Below are 13,580 nucleotides of genomic sequence, written 5' to 3'. Positions count from 1 at the left end.
TCTAGCCTATCTGTACACATTAGTCGGTCCTCTGTATACAGAGAGGAGAGAGGCTTGGGTATACAGAGAGCTAATGTATAAAGAGCAGCTAGTGTATACAAAAGACATCCAAGGTTATACAGAGAGACTCGTGTATGCAGAAGACCGGCTAGTTTATACAGAGAGGCAAAGTGTACAAAACACAGGCTAGATTATACAGAAGAACGTCCTGGGTATGCAGAGATGGAGGCTAGGGTATACAGAGAGAGAGACTGTGTTACACAGAGAGGCAGGAGTATGCAGACTTGCTAGTGTATACAGATGGACTAGTGTATACAGTAGACCGGCTAGTTTATACAGAGAGGCTAATGTGTACAAAAGACAGGCTAGTTTATACAGATAGGCTAGATTATACAAAAGAACGTCCTGGGTATGCAGAGATGAAGGCTAGGGTATACAGAGAGAGAGTGAGGCTGGGTTACACAGAGAGGCAGGAGTATGCAGACTTGCTAGGGTATACAGAGAGAGAGGCTAGAGTATGCATACTTGCTAGTGTATACAGGCGGACTAGTCTATACAGAAGACCGGTTAGTTTATACAGAGAGGCAAATGTGTACAAAAGACAGGCTAGTGTATACAAATAGGCTAGATTATAGAGAAGAACGTCCTGGGTATGCAGAGATGGATGGCTAGTGTATACAGATAGGCTAGATTATACAGAAGAACGTCCTGGGTATGCAGAGATGGAGGCTAAAGTATACAGAGAGAGACGCTAGAGTACGCATACTTGCTAGTGTATACAGATGGAATAGTGTATACAGAGGATCGGCTAGTTTATACAGAGAGGCTAATGTGTACAAAAGACAGGCTAGTGTATACAAATAGGTTAGATTATAGAGAAGAACGTCCTGGGTATGCAGAGAGAGAAGTTGGGTTACAAAGAGAGGCTAGTGTATGCAGACTTGCTAGTGTATACCGGTGGACTAGTGTATACAGAGAGGCTTGGGTATACAGAGAGCTAATGTATAAAGAGATGCTAGTGTATATCGACGGACTAGTGTATACAGAGGACCGGCTAGTTTATACAGAGAGGTTAATGTGTACAAAAGACAGGCTAGTTTATACAGATAGGCTAGATTATACAGAAGAAGGTCCTGGTTTATGCAAGAGATGGAGGCTAGGGTATGCAGAGGGAGAGGCTTGGTTACACAGACTTGCTAGTGTATACAGACGGACTAGTGTATACAGAGGACCGGCTAGTTTATACAGAGAGGCTAATGTGTACAAAAGAGAGGCTAGTGTATACAGATAGGCTAGATTATACAGAAGAACGTCCTGGGTATGCAGAGATGGAGGCTAGGGTATACAGAGAGAGAGGCTAGAGTATGCATACTTGCTAGTGTATACAGGCGGACTAGTGTATACAGAAGACCGGTTAGTTTATACAGAGAGGCTAATGTCTACAGAAGACCGGCTAGTGTATACACATAGGCTAGATTATAGAGAAGAACGTCCTGGGTATGCAGAGATGGAGGCTAAGGTATACAGAGAGAGAAGTTGAGTTACAAAGAGAGGCTAGTGTATGCAGACTTGCTAGTGTATACCGGTGGACTAGTGTATACAGAGAGGCTTGGGTATACAGAGAGCTAATGTATAAAGAGATGCTAGTGTATACAAAAGACAACCAAGAGTAGACAGTGAGGCTCGTGTATACAGAAGACAGGCTACAGAGAAGCTAATTTGTACAAAAGACAGGCTAGTGTATACAGATAGGCTAGATTATACAGAGGAAGGTCCTGGGTATGCAGAGATGTAGGCTAGGGAATCCAGAGAGAGACTGTGTTACACAGAGAGGCTAGAGTATGCAGAAGACCGGCTATTTTTTTTTCACAGATAGGCTTGTGTATACAGAAGACAGTCTGGGGAATTCAGTGAGGCTAGTGTATGCAGAGAGGCTGGGACACCGAGACTATTGTAAAAAGAAGGCAGGCTAGTGTATATAGATTACGGGCACGGGATCTAAGATAGTTTTATTCTCTACTTATAGCCGAGTTTTAGACGACTTTATTATTAGCATTATTCACATTATTCATATATATTATGCAGAGTGTAAGTATTACAGTGAGACGATATTGCTTTTAAAAGATTTGTATTATTATACATAGCATTTTTAGCAGACCAATAGGACAATTTACATGGCTTAATATTGCAGAGCGTAATTTATCAGGAAAGAGATCCAAAGCGTTAGTTGCAGTAGCTTCATAAAACTGAGAAATCGTTGCATTACTCTACATTTAAAAGTTGTTCCGGTAGCACTGAAAAGACGATATTAGATGAGTGATCTACACATTTCGTTTACTATTTCACTATACCGGCTAAATGTTAATATGTTAATATGTGCTGCGTGTAAGGTAGAAATTAGATGGTTTAGTGTGAGCTGGTTTACCAGGATTTAGAGATAGTAATCTGTTTATACTAGTAATAAATATAGCAAAATAACTATAACGGGTTTAAGTGGAAATACACGAAATAACAGCAACAACGTGTGTAGGTTTTTATCAATCAAGTTCATTACGTGTCAGCAGCTAAATATTCTGCAATAGCAGAGATTAAGTATTGCAGTCGAAATGAGATCGGAAGCGTTAGTTGCAGTAGCTCCAAAATTACTGAGAAATCATTTCATTACTCTAAATGTAAAAGTTATTCCGGTAGCACTGAGTGGACTGATATTAGATGAGTGATCGTTCTAGTACAAATTCAGTTTCCTATAGCAGAGAGATACCAGCTAAATGTGAGACGAGCAATTAAACTGTTCACGGTAGCATTGCATTACTCTTAATATGTGCAGCGTGTAAAGAAGCAATAAGATGGTTTTGTATTATCCTAAAATTAGCAGTATACGTAATAAAGGTGAGTAGGTAACCTGGATTTAGACATAGCAAACTCTATAATCTAATTTAGCAAAATTAGAAAGGATAATATTGAGACAGTATATACAGGTAGAGTTTAAGTGGAAATACACACAATATCTAGCTTACCTTTACATTGTTCAATAGAGCGTTGCAAAGTAATACCAAGGCAAAATGTCGGAATAGCAATTCGATGAGATGATTGCTGTAATCATGAAATATCAGCAACGACTAGGTTTCTATCGGATGAGAAAGTATAATAACTGGCAAAGTATGACATGGCAAAGAGACAAATTGCATTAGAGATGTGAGATGGACATGAAATGTCAATCCCCATTGGTTATTTACATGTAAACGCGGCTACATACAGCAAAGTTGTGAGCTAAGCAGCTAAAGGGTATTTAAGAGTAAATTGACGTAGCTTGAAAATTCCAACGTGTAAATCGTTCCATTAATTATGTTACGCACGAAGACGGCTTACACTGACTGTTTTCCGTTTCCACTGGTCATCGGCATAACGTATCAGTAACCATGAAAATTAATAGTGATAGACAGCTTACATTAGGATGTATGCATAATGTGAATATAAAATGAATGTAAAATAGTTGCATTATGTGTTATTAATGTAATCAAACTGTATTGCTATGCTTTGCTACTGCAACCACTTCTGAATCAAGTAAACCGTCCCACTGCTTTTCTCACATTTTGCCGCTGTTAAAAAATGTGTTGCAAATGTTATGTGTTACAAATGGTTATCAGTGTGACAGTTAATGTGGAGAAGAAGTAATAAACAAAATAGAGTCAGAAAGAGAATCCTATTGCATAGAGGTAGCGAGAGATTAATCTTAATGTGCAGTGTGTAAAAGGTTTTAAAAAGATGGTTTTGTGTGACTTTTGATTTAACGTAAATTTAGCTGTAGACATTATAACTTGTTACAATGATTTAGAGATAGTAATCTCTATAAAATAATAATAATAAGTATAGCAAAACAAATTAGGAAAATTTTGAGGCAGTATGTATAGGTCGAGATATAGTGAATACACAAAAGATCAAGGGATAGTAGCAAAGTCAAGGGATAAATGCAAAGGTACTCTATTTAACAGTAAATTGACGTAGCTTGCAAATTCCAACGTGTAAATCGTTCCATTAATTTTGCGGCGCACGAAGACGGCTTACACTGACTGTTTTCCGTTTCCACTGGAAAGAGAAACCTATTGCATAGAGGTAGCGAGAGATGATTGGATTAATCTTAATGTGATGTGTGTAAAAGGTTTTAAAAAAATGGTTTTGTGTGAATTTTGCTTTAACGTAAAATTAGTTGTAGACATTATAACTATGGTTAGGTTTACAAAGATTTAGAGTTAGTAATCTCTATAATATAATAATAATAAGTATAGCAAAACAAATTAGGAAAATATTGAGGCAGTATATATAGGTCGAGATAAAGTGAATACACAAAAGGGATCAAGGGATAGTAGCAAAGTCAAGGGATAAATGCAAAGGTACTCTATTTAACAGTAAATTGACGTAGCTTGCAAATTCTAACGTGTAAATCGTTCCATTAATTTTGTTACGCACGAAGACGGCTTACACTGACTGTTTTCCGTTTCCACTGGAAAGAGAATCCCATTGCATAGAGGTAGCGAGAGATGGTTGCATATGGCAGAAAGACGGCTTACACTGCTTTTCTCACATTTTGCTGCGGTAAAAAGAAATGTTTTGTCACTGTGTTTTAACTGTGACAGATAAGGTGGAGAAAAAGAAGTAATACAGTACATGACAGCTGATACTGGTTGAGTAATAAAACTGTTTTATTAAGATGTAAGACTAGTTTTATTCTCTACATATAGGCTTTTCAGAGAGTTGTATAATATAGACGACCAATAGGACATTTAAATGGCTTAATATTGTAGGGAGGAAGTATCGCTGTTCAATGGTAAGAGATTGAAAGCTTAGCTTGAAAATGGCCGAGAAATAGTTGCGTTAGTCTAAATTTAAAGGATATGCCGGTACCAATGAGAAAGCTTATATTAGACTAGTTGATCTTTGCATTACACAATCCTATTATTATTATTATTATTATTATTAATAAGATCATAGTGCAGAGAGATACTCAGTTAATGTCAGAGATACTCGGTCAATATCAGAAAAGCAATAAAACTGTTTACATCGTTAGAGAGCGATGGTTACATTACTCTTAGTATGTGCAGCATGTCTGGTAGCAAATGGATGGTTTTGTGAACATTTTGCATTAAGGTACAATTAGCGGTAGAACTCATGGAAGTGAATAGATTTAAGCGGATTTTGAGATAGTACTCTCCATTTCTAATAAGAAATAAAGAAAAATAAGTCAGGATGGTGTGTCAGGACTGTCACATACTCACAGTCCCGGTACAAATATGCAAAATAGAGCAAAAGCGTACATGGTTTATTTTGATGTATGATAGTTTTATTGCATGCTTGATGTGGATGATTAAAATCGTGTAGTGATCTATATTTAGCATAAGAATGAAAAGGCATAACATGGCAATGAGACAAACTCCATTAGAGATGTGAGCTAGATGAAATGATGAGATGTCTCTGTATAGCCCAGATTGTCTTCTGTTATCACTTAGCCTACCCTCTAAATTCACTAGCCTCTCTATATACACCAGTATGTTTACACTAGCCGGTCTTCTGCATACAATAGCCTGTCTTCGATATACACTAGCCTATGTTCTGAATACACTAGCCCGTCTTCTGTCTTCTGTATCCTCTGTATAAACTAGCATCTCTGTATACCCCAAACTGTCTTCTGTAAAAACTTGTCTCTCTTTATAGCCTGTCTAGCCTTTCTTCTGTACACACTAGCTTCTCTGTATACACTAACCAGGCTTCTATATATACAATAGCTTCACTCTATGCACTAGCCTCTCTGTATAATCTAGCCTCTCTATATACCCTAGATAGTGTTCTGCATCTCCGTAGTGGTAGCCTCTCCGTAGAAGCCAGCCTTTATTCTGTATTCGCTAGCCTTTCTTCTGTATGCTGTAGTCTTCTATATATACTAGCTTCTCTGTACACCCTTGCATCTCTGTAATACACTAAACGTGTATGGGAGACTATCTGTGAATACCAGGTGCCGTACATCTTTGTATATACTAGCCTCTCTTTAAATTAGCCTCTCTGTGTACCCCAGCCTCATTGTTTACTCTAGCATCTCTGTATACTCAAGCCTATCTGCATACACGAGTCTGTATTCTGTATTCACTAGCCTGTATTCACTAGCCTTATATATACTAGCTTCTCGCTTCTCTGTACACCCTTGCATCTCTGTACACTAGACTCTCTGAATACACTAAACCCTCAAGTATACCACAGCCTGTCTTCTGTATACATTAGACTGTAAAAACTAGCTAGAATACACCAGCCTGTCTTCTTTACCCAATAGACTCTCTGTATGCACTACCCAGTCTTCTGTATACACTGTCAGCTTTGATGTATACCCAAGCCTGTCTTCTGTATACACTAGTTTCTCTATATGCACTGTCCTTTCTGTATACTCTCGACCCTCTCTATACATTAACCTCTCTATATACACTAACATCTTTGTATATACTAGCCTCTCTTTAAATTAGCCTCTCTGTGTACCCCAGCCTCACTGTTTACTCTAGCATCTCTGTATACTCAAGCCTATCTACATACACGAGTCATCTGTATTGTGTATTAACTAGCCTTTCTTCTGTATGCTGTAGTCTTCTATATATACCAGCTTCTCTGTACACCCTTGCATCTCTGTAAACACTGTGTAAACTAGCCAGTCTTATGTATACACTCGCCGACTGTATACACTAGACTCTCTGAATACACTAAACTCTCTGTATACCACAGCCTGTCTTCTGTATACACTAGACTGTAAAAACTAGCTAGAATACACCAGCCTGTCTTCTGTACCCACTAGGCTCTCTGTATACACTACCCAGTCTTCTGTATAGAATGTCAGCTTTCATGTATACCCTTTCTGTATACACTAGCTTCTCTATATGCACTGTCCTTTCTGTATACACTCGACTCTCTCTATACACTAACCTCTCTATATACACTAACATCTTTGTATTTGTCTTTAAACTAGCCTCTCTGTGTACCCCAGCCTCACTGTTTACTCTAGCATCTCTGTATACTCAAGCCTATCTACATACACGAAACCTGTATTCTGTATTCACTAGCCTTTCTTCTGTATGCTGTAGTCTTCTATATATACCAGCTTCTCTGTACACCCTAGCACTGTAACAGTGCTAGGTTCCTGTATTACAGAAACAGAACACCAGCAATAAGGTGTATACTGTGCAGGAGGCACACAACACCGACTCTAACTTCTGCACTGCAGATGCATGTATTGCAGAAATTGAACACCAGTAATAAAGGGTAGCTTCAGGTGTGTACTGTGCAGGAGGCACATAACACCCACTGTAACAGTGCTAGGTTCCCAAGCAGTAAAGACACTGTCCCTGCCTATCGTCCTCTTTCCCTGACCACCACAACACACTATACAAGGCCGCCGTGCTGGCGGCCTTATATAGTGTGGGGTGTGTACTAAACCCCCCTGAGCTATAATTGGCCACAGGAATCCTGCCTGTGGTGAATTGTGGCTCTCCTCACAGAGGATGTCACATCTGTTCTTATTATATAGAACCTATTATGCTCCTCGTAAACTTTTTCAGTTTGGCCGAACGGCCGGACGCAAGTTGCCCCCGGTGCGGGAACATGGGGGGAGACATGATGCACATGTTTTGGAGATGCCCGAAGTTGATCCGCTACTGGACAGAGGTGACAGGAACCATTGATTGGGTGGTTGGAACTTCCACCAGGATGGAGGCGAAGTATTGTCTCCTGGGATTAGTTGAAGGAGTTGGAAACCCGGGAAGTAGCCAGATGGCAGTTCTGAGATGCCTATTTCAGGCAAGGAAACTGATTGCTCAACCCTGCTTAGCCTCCAAGGTTGGCAATGACTTGTTTTTTTTCGCTTGTTTCCCAAGATGACCATGTTGGCGTTTGTCAAGATGGTTGAGAGTGCCCGAAGAGATCGCCTATGGCCCCATCACCTTGAAAGTGCCTGATCTTGTCTGATCTCGGAGGCTAAGCATTGTCGGGCCTGATTAGTAACTGGATGGGAGACCAACTGGGAATACCAGGTGCCGTAGGATTCTTTTTATGTTGTTGGCGTTGACATGGTTTTTTTTTTCCGCTTGTTTCCCAAGGTGATCATCTTGGCATTTGTCAAGAGGGCTGAGAGAGCCCAAAGAAATCTCCTACGGCCACATCCCCCTGAAAGCGCCCAATCTCATCTGATCTCAGAGGCTAAGCAGGGTCCGGCCTGGATAGTACCTAATTAAAGGTGCCGTAGGAATCTTTTTATATTGTTGGCTTTGACCTGTTTTTCTTTCGCTTGTTTCCCAAGGTGACCATTTTAGCATCAGTCAAGAGTTTTGAGTATGTCCCAAAGCGTTCGTCTGAGGTCACATCACCCTGAAAGCGCCAAATCTCAGAGGCTAAGCAGGGTCTGGGTCAGATGGGAGACCGCCAGGGTCTATGTTGTTGGCGTTGACCTTTTTTTTTCACTTGTTTCCCAAGATAACCATCTTGGTATTTGTCAAGAGGGTTGAGAGTGTCTAAATAGAACACATATGGCCACATCACCCTGAAAGCGCACAATCTCATTGATCTCGGAGACCTAGCAGTGTACGGCCTGGTTAATACCTGTATGGGAGACTATCTGTGAATACCAGGTGCCGTAGGCTTCTTTTTATGTTGTTGGCGTTTACCTGTTTATTTTCGCTTGTTTCCCAAGGTGACCATCTTGGCGCTTAACAAGAGGGTTGAGAGTGCCCAAAGAGATCACCTACGGCCGCATCACCCTGAAAGTGCCCAATCTCATCTGATCTCAGAGGCTAAACAGTGTCGGGCCTGGTTAGTACCTGGATGGGAGACCGCCTGGAAATACCAGGTGCCATAGGTTTCTTTTTTTGTTGTTGGCTTTGAACTTGTTTCTCAAGGCGACCATCTTGGCGTTTGTCAAGAGGGTTGGGCGTGTCTTGAAGAGAACACTTACGGCCACATCACCCTGAAAGCACCCGATCTCATCTGATTTCAGAGGCTTAGCAGCATCAGGCCTGGTTAGTACCTGGATGGGAGACTGCCTGGGAAGACCAGGTGACATAGAAGGATCTGGTCTGGTTAGTGTCTTGATTGGGAGATCGCCTGGGAATACCGGATACCGTAGGATTCTTTTTATGTTGTTGGCTTTGACCTGTTTTTTTTCCCTTGTTTCCCAAGGTGACCATCTTGGCATTTGTCAAGAGGGTTGAGAGAGCACAATGAAAATGTTTACCGTCACAACACCCTGAAAGCGCCCAATCTCGTTTGGTCTCAGAGGCTAAGCAGGGTTGGGCCTGGTTTGTACCTGGATGGGAGACCGCCTGGGTTTTCCAGATGCCGCAGGCTTCTTTTTATGTTGTTGGCGTTGACTTGTTTTTTTTGTTTGTTTCCCAAGGTGACCATCTTGGCGTTTGTCAAGAGGGTTGAGCGTGCATTTGATCTCAGAGGCTAAGCAGGGTTGGGACATGGTTAGTACCTGGATGGGAGACCGCCTGGGATTTCTCGATGCCATAGGCTTTAGGTTTAAGCTGTTGGCATTGACTTATTTTTTTTATTTTTTTTTATTCTTTTATTAAGTAGAACAACATAAATATAACAGTCAACCATACAGCATGACCCAGGGTCACAATTACATGCTAACAAAAAATAGGCAGCCAAATAACTCTGGGTTCTCAGAGGGGAGTCCTACAGTTTCATGCAGAAAATAGAGAAACCCCACCTCGGACATGTAGTACAGTATAACTAATGCAGCCCTGTTCGGACAAATGTAATCATGGAGAGCAACTGGGACCACAGCGAGCCAGCTTATCATGACCTATGTGAACCAGAGTAAAATATGAGCCGGTCGTGTCCAGAACCCTGGGGCTCTTCTGGGTCCCAAAGGCTAGTAAGGAGACAAGGCATAGTCAAAAGGGAGGACGGGGGAAGAAGAGAGTGCAAAGACGGAGAGAGAGGAGGTGGGGGGATATCGGCGGGGAAAAAAAGAAAAATAAAGACAAAAAGGGAGGGGGGGGAATGCCACCCAGGGCAGACATGGCCTACGTAGGTAAACGTTAGATGTTCAGTCGTTTTCTGGGACGGGGGCACTGCTCACCTCCCGAATGTAGTCTCGAGTACCAGTAAAATACCTCCAGGGCCTCCATGTAACACTAAATGCCTCTTCAGTGTTGTGAAGGGTGGCGGTCAATTCTTCCATCCGGAGAATATGATTGACTTTGGAATACCACAGCACCTTGGATGGGGGCTGAGGCTGCCTCCACAGTGCGGGAATGCAGGCCCGGGCGGCATTCAGGAGTTGCATTGTGAGGGTTTTTTTGTATTTTCGAACAGGCTGTTCGGTCAAGTGTAGAAGGCACGCTACTGGGAACCCAAAAGTTCCTCAAGGTCGGGCATGCCCAGAAAAGGTGTCCCATGGTCCCCATATCTGAATTTCACCTCCAACAAACATCCGGGATCGATCTATCCATTTTATTCAGAAGGTATGGGACTCTATACCAGCGTGAGACTATCTTGTATCTTGATATTGGTTTGCGATGGAAGCTTTATGTACTAAGGTCAGGATCTTCCCTATCTGTTGTGGGGTAAATGTGATGCCTAAGTCCCTCTCCCATTTGTGGATAAATGGTGGGGTCGACTCCTCCTCCTGACTACTCAATAGGTTGTACAGGAGGGAGAGGGTGTGTCGCACAGGTTCCCTTTTGTGACAGATGGATTTATAGGGTGTCAGGTCTCTAGGAGTTTAGGGGGCCCTTTGTATGGCCAGAAGAAAGGGACGAAGTTGATAAGCACTAAACAAGTCAAGCGGAGGGTCAGAAAGCTCGGCGTCAGTTTGCGTGGTCGGGAGCCCTCCCGTGGGCCACACCTCTCCCAGACGCTGTTTCCCCACCACTGTCAACTGTCGCAGTTTCTTGTTGGTAAATCCCGGTGGGAAGTCTGGATTACCTATAACCGGAGTCATTGGTGATGGCAGGGGAGCAATGTGTGTGCAGCGGAACAACCTCCGCACAACAGCCAATGTAGCTCCCACTACGGGGTGATCTCTGAGGTCTTTTGGTAGGGAGGACAGGAGCCACGGGGAGGTCAATAGGGGAATGGATCCATCCTCAATCTCCATCTCCACCCACTGCTTGTGTGGGCCATTACAATGCCAATCAACGACTCTCGCTAGCAGAGTCACTCTGTAGTATTGTCTGAGATCTGGGAGACCCAGACCCCCCTTGTCCTTTGGTCTGGCAAGCAATTGCAACCGGGCTCTGGGCGGTTTGCGCGCTCAAATAAAGTCCCGGAGCAGCACCTGCAGTTGTCTGAAAAAAATTTGGGGGTAACCAGATCGGTAATGTCTGGAACATGTATAAGATCCGAGGGAGGGCCATCATTTTGAATGCATTACAGCGCCCGAACCAGGTCAGTGTTAAAGCATGCCAGTTTCCCAAATCAGATTTCAGTCTATCCAGGAGAGGGACAAAATTAAGCAGGTACAATTGCGCTAAATCCGCTGCGATGTCAACGCCCAGTTAACGTATAGATTTTTCAGCCCAGTAGAATGGAAAAGCGGACCGGAGCCTCTTGGCCTCACCATCCGGGACCGATATATTCAATACAGCCGACTTGGCGCAATTGTTTTTATAGTTTGATAGGCTGCCGTGTCACTGTAGAGACGCAAGTATTTTGGGAAGCAAAATGTGTGGATTGGAGACGGAAAAAATTAGATCGTCAGCGTACGCCGCAATTTTGTGGTGTGCCGAGGGTTTGGATATGCCAGTAATATTCGGGTCATTCCGAACGTGACACATAAGTGGTTCCAGTGTCAGAATTAAAATTAGGGGAGACAGAGGGCACCCCTGCCTCGTCCCATTAGTGATGGGGAAAGAGTCCGAGCACCCCTCGGTCACCCGTACCGCTGCCGACGGCGTGGAGTAAAGCGACATTACCCAGCTCATCATGTTGGGGCCAAGACCTATATGTTCCAGGGTGGCCTGCATAAAGTGCCAGGCCACCCTGTCAAAGTCCTTCTCCGCGTCCGTTGACAACATAAGCAAGGGCCTTCCCTGTTAATGCGCCGCATGGATTAAATTGAGGACTCGGGCCGTATTGTCTCTAGCTTCCGACTTATTTATATTTTTTTGCTTGTTTCCCAAGGTGACCATCTTGGCGTTTGTCAAGAGGGTTGAAAGTGCCTGAAGAGATTGCCTACGGGCACATCACCCTGAAAGCACCCGATCTCGTTTGATGTTGGAGGCTAATAGAGTCGGGCCTTGTTAGTACCTGGATGGGAGACCGCCTGGGAATACCAGGTGTCGTAGACTTCTTTTTATGTTGTTGGCGTTGACCTGTTTTTTTTTCCGCTTATTTCCCAAAGTGACCATCTTGGTGTTTGTCAAGAGGGTTGAGAGTGCCTGAAGAGATTGCCTATGGCCACATCACTCTGAAAGCACCCAATCTCGTCTGATCTTGGAGGCTAAGAAGAGTCTGGCCTGGTTAGTACCTGGATGGGAGACCACCTGGGATTACCAGTTATTGTAGGCTTCTTTTTATGTTGTTGGCGTTGACCTGTTTTTTTTTCGCTTGTTTCCCAAAGTGACCATCTTGGTGTTTGTCAAGAGGGTTGAGAGTGCCTGAAGAGTTTGCCTATGGCCACATCACTCTGAAAGCACCCAATCTCGTCTGATCTTGGAGGCTAAGAACAGTCGGGCCTGGTTAGTACCTGGATGGGAGACCACCAGGGAATACCAGTTATTGTAGGCTTCTTTTTATGTTGTTGGCGTTGATTCGTTTTTTTTTTTTCTTGTTTCCCAAGGTGACCATCTTGGCATTTGTCAAGAGGGTTGAGAGTGCCCAAAGAGATCGCTTACAGCAGCATCACCCTGAAAGAGCCCTATCTCTTCTCTTCTCTGAGGCTAAGAAGGGTTGGGCCTAGTTAGTACCTGGATGGGAGATGGCGTTGGAATACCAGGTGCCGTATTCTTCTTTTTATGTTGTTGACATTGACCTGTTTTTTTTTTTCACTTGTTTCCCAAGGTGACCATCTTGGCATTTGTCAAGAGGGTTGAGAGTGCCCGAAGAGATCACCTATGGCCCCATCACCCTGAAAGCGCCCAATCTCGTCTGATCTCGGATGCTAAACAGTGTCGGGCCTGGTTAGTACCTGGATGGGAGACCGCCTGGGAATACCAGGTGCCATAGGCTTCTGTTTTTTTTATTTTTTATTTAGTAGTATGCGACATACAATGTAAAGGCAACTTCACAGAATGTGTGATACAAATAGTTACAATCAAATGATCATATTGCATGGATATCAGAGCCAATGGTAAGAAGTCTGAGGAGAATAGCATGTGTACAGCTTTGCGGTCATATCAAGATGAGATTAAAGCTCCATCTCGTTGGGATCCTCTACCACTTAAAATATTATTGATACTAGCCCTGCTACCCTCGAAGAGTTTAGATATCCATAGATAGGGGAAGAGTATTGTGTAGTAGTCAAATGGGGTCGGAACATACCATTTTCTTTTCCCTTTTTTGAGTTAAGAAGGGAAATAGTAGAACTGAAAGGAGGGAGA

The 13,580-nt window shown here is 42.9% G+C and overlaps 5 pseudogenes; all 5 read left to right on the top strand.

Moving 5' to 3' along the window:
* The first annotated feature begins 7,953 nt into the window (after positions 1–7,953).
* On the top strand, positions 7,954–8,072 carry LOC143936824 (5S ribosomal RNA; annotated as a pseudogene).
* A 693-nt stretch (positions 8,073–8,765) lies between these two features.
* On the top strand, positions 8,766–8,884 carry LOC143936385 (5S ribosomal RNA; annotated as a pseudogene).
* Positions 8,885–12,430: 3,546 nt separating this feature from the next.
* On the top strand, positions 12,431–12,549 carry LOC143936558 (5S ribosomal RNA; annotated as a pseudogene).
* A 100-nt stretch (positions 12,550–12,649) lies between these two features.
* Positions 12,650–12,768, top strand: LOC143937623 (5S ribosomal RNA; annotated as a pseudogene).
* Positions 12,769–13,090: 322 nt separating this feature from the next.
* On the top strand, positions 13,091–13,209 carry LOC143936420 (5S ribosomal RNA; annotated as a pseudogene).
* Positions 13,210–13,580: the final 371 nt, after the last annotated feature.

The sequence above is a fragment of the Lithobates pipiens genome, unplaced genomic scaffold (genome assembly GCF_037356315.1).
Source record: "Lithobates pipiens isolate NorthernLeopardFrog02 unplaced genomic scaffold, aLitPip1_a1.2 Scaffold_28, whole genome shotgun sequence".
Lineage (NCBI taxonomy): Eukaryota > Metazoa > Chordata > Amphibia > Anura > Ranidae > Lithobates > Lithobates pipiens.
This window is presented reverse-complemented; position numbering and strand designations above follow the sequence as displayed.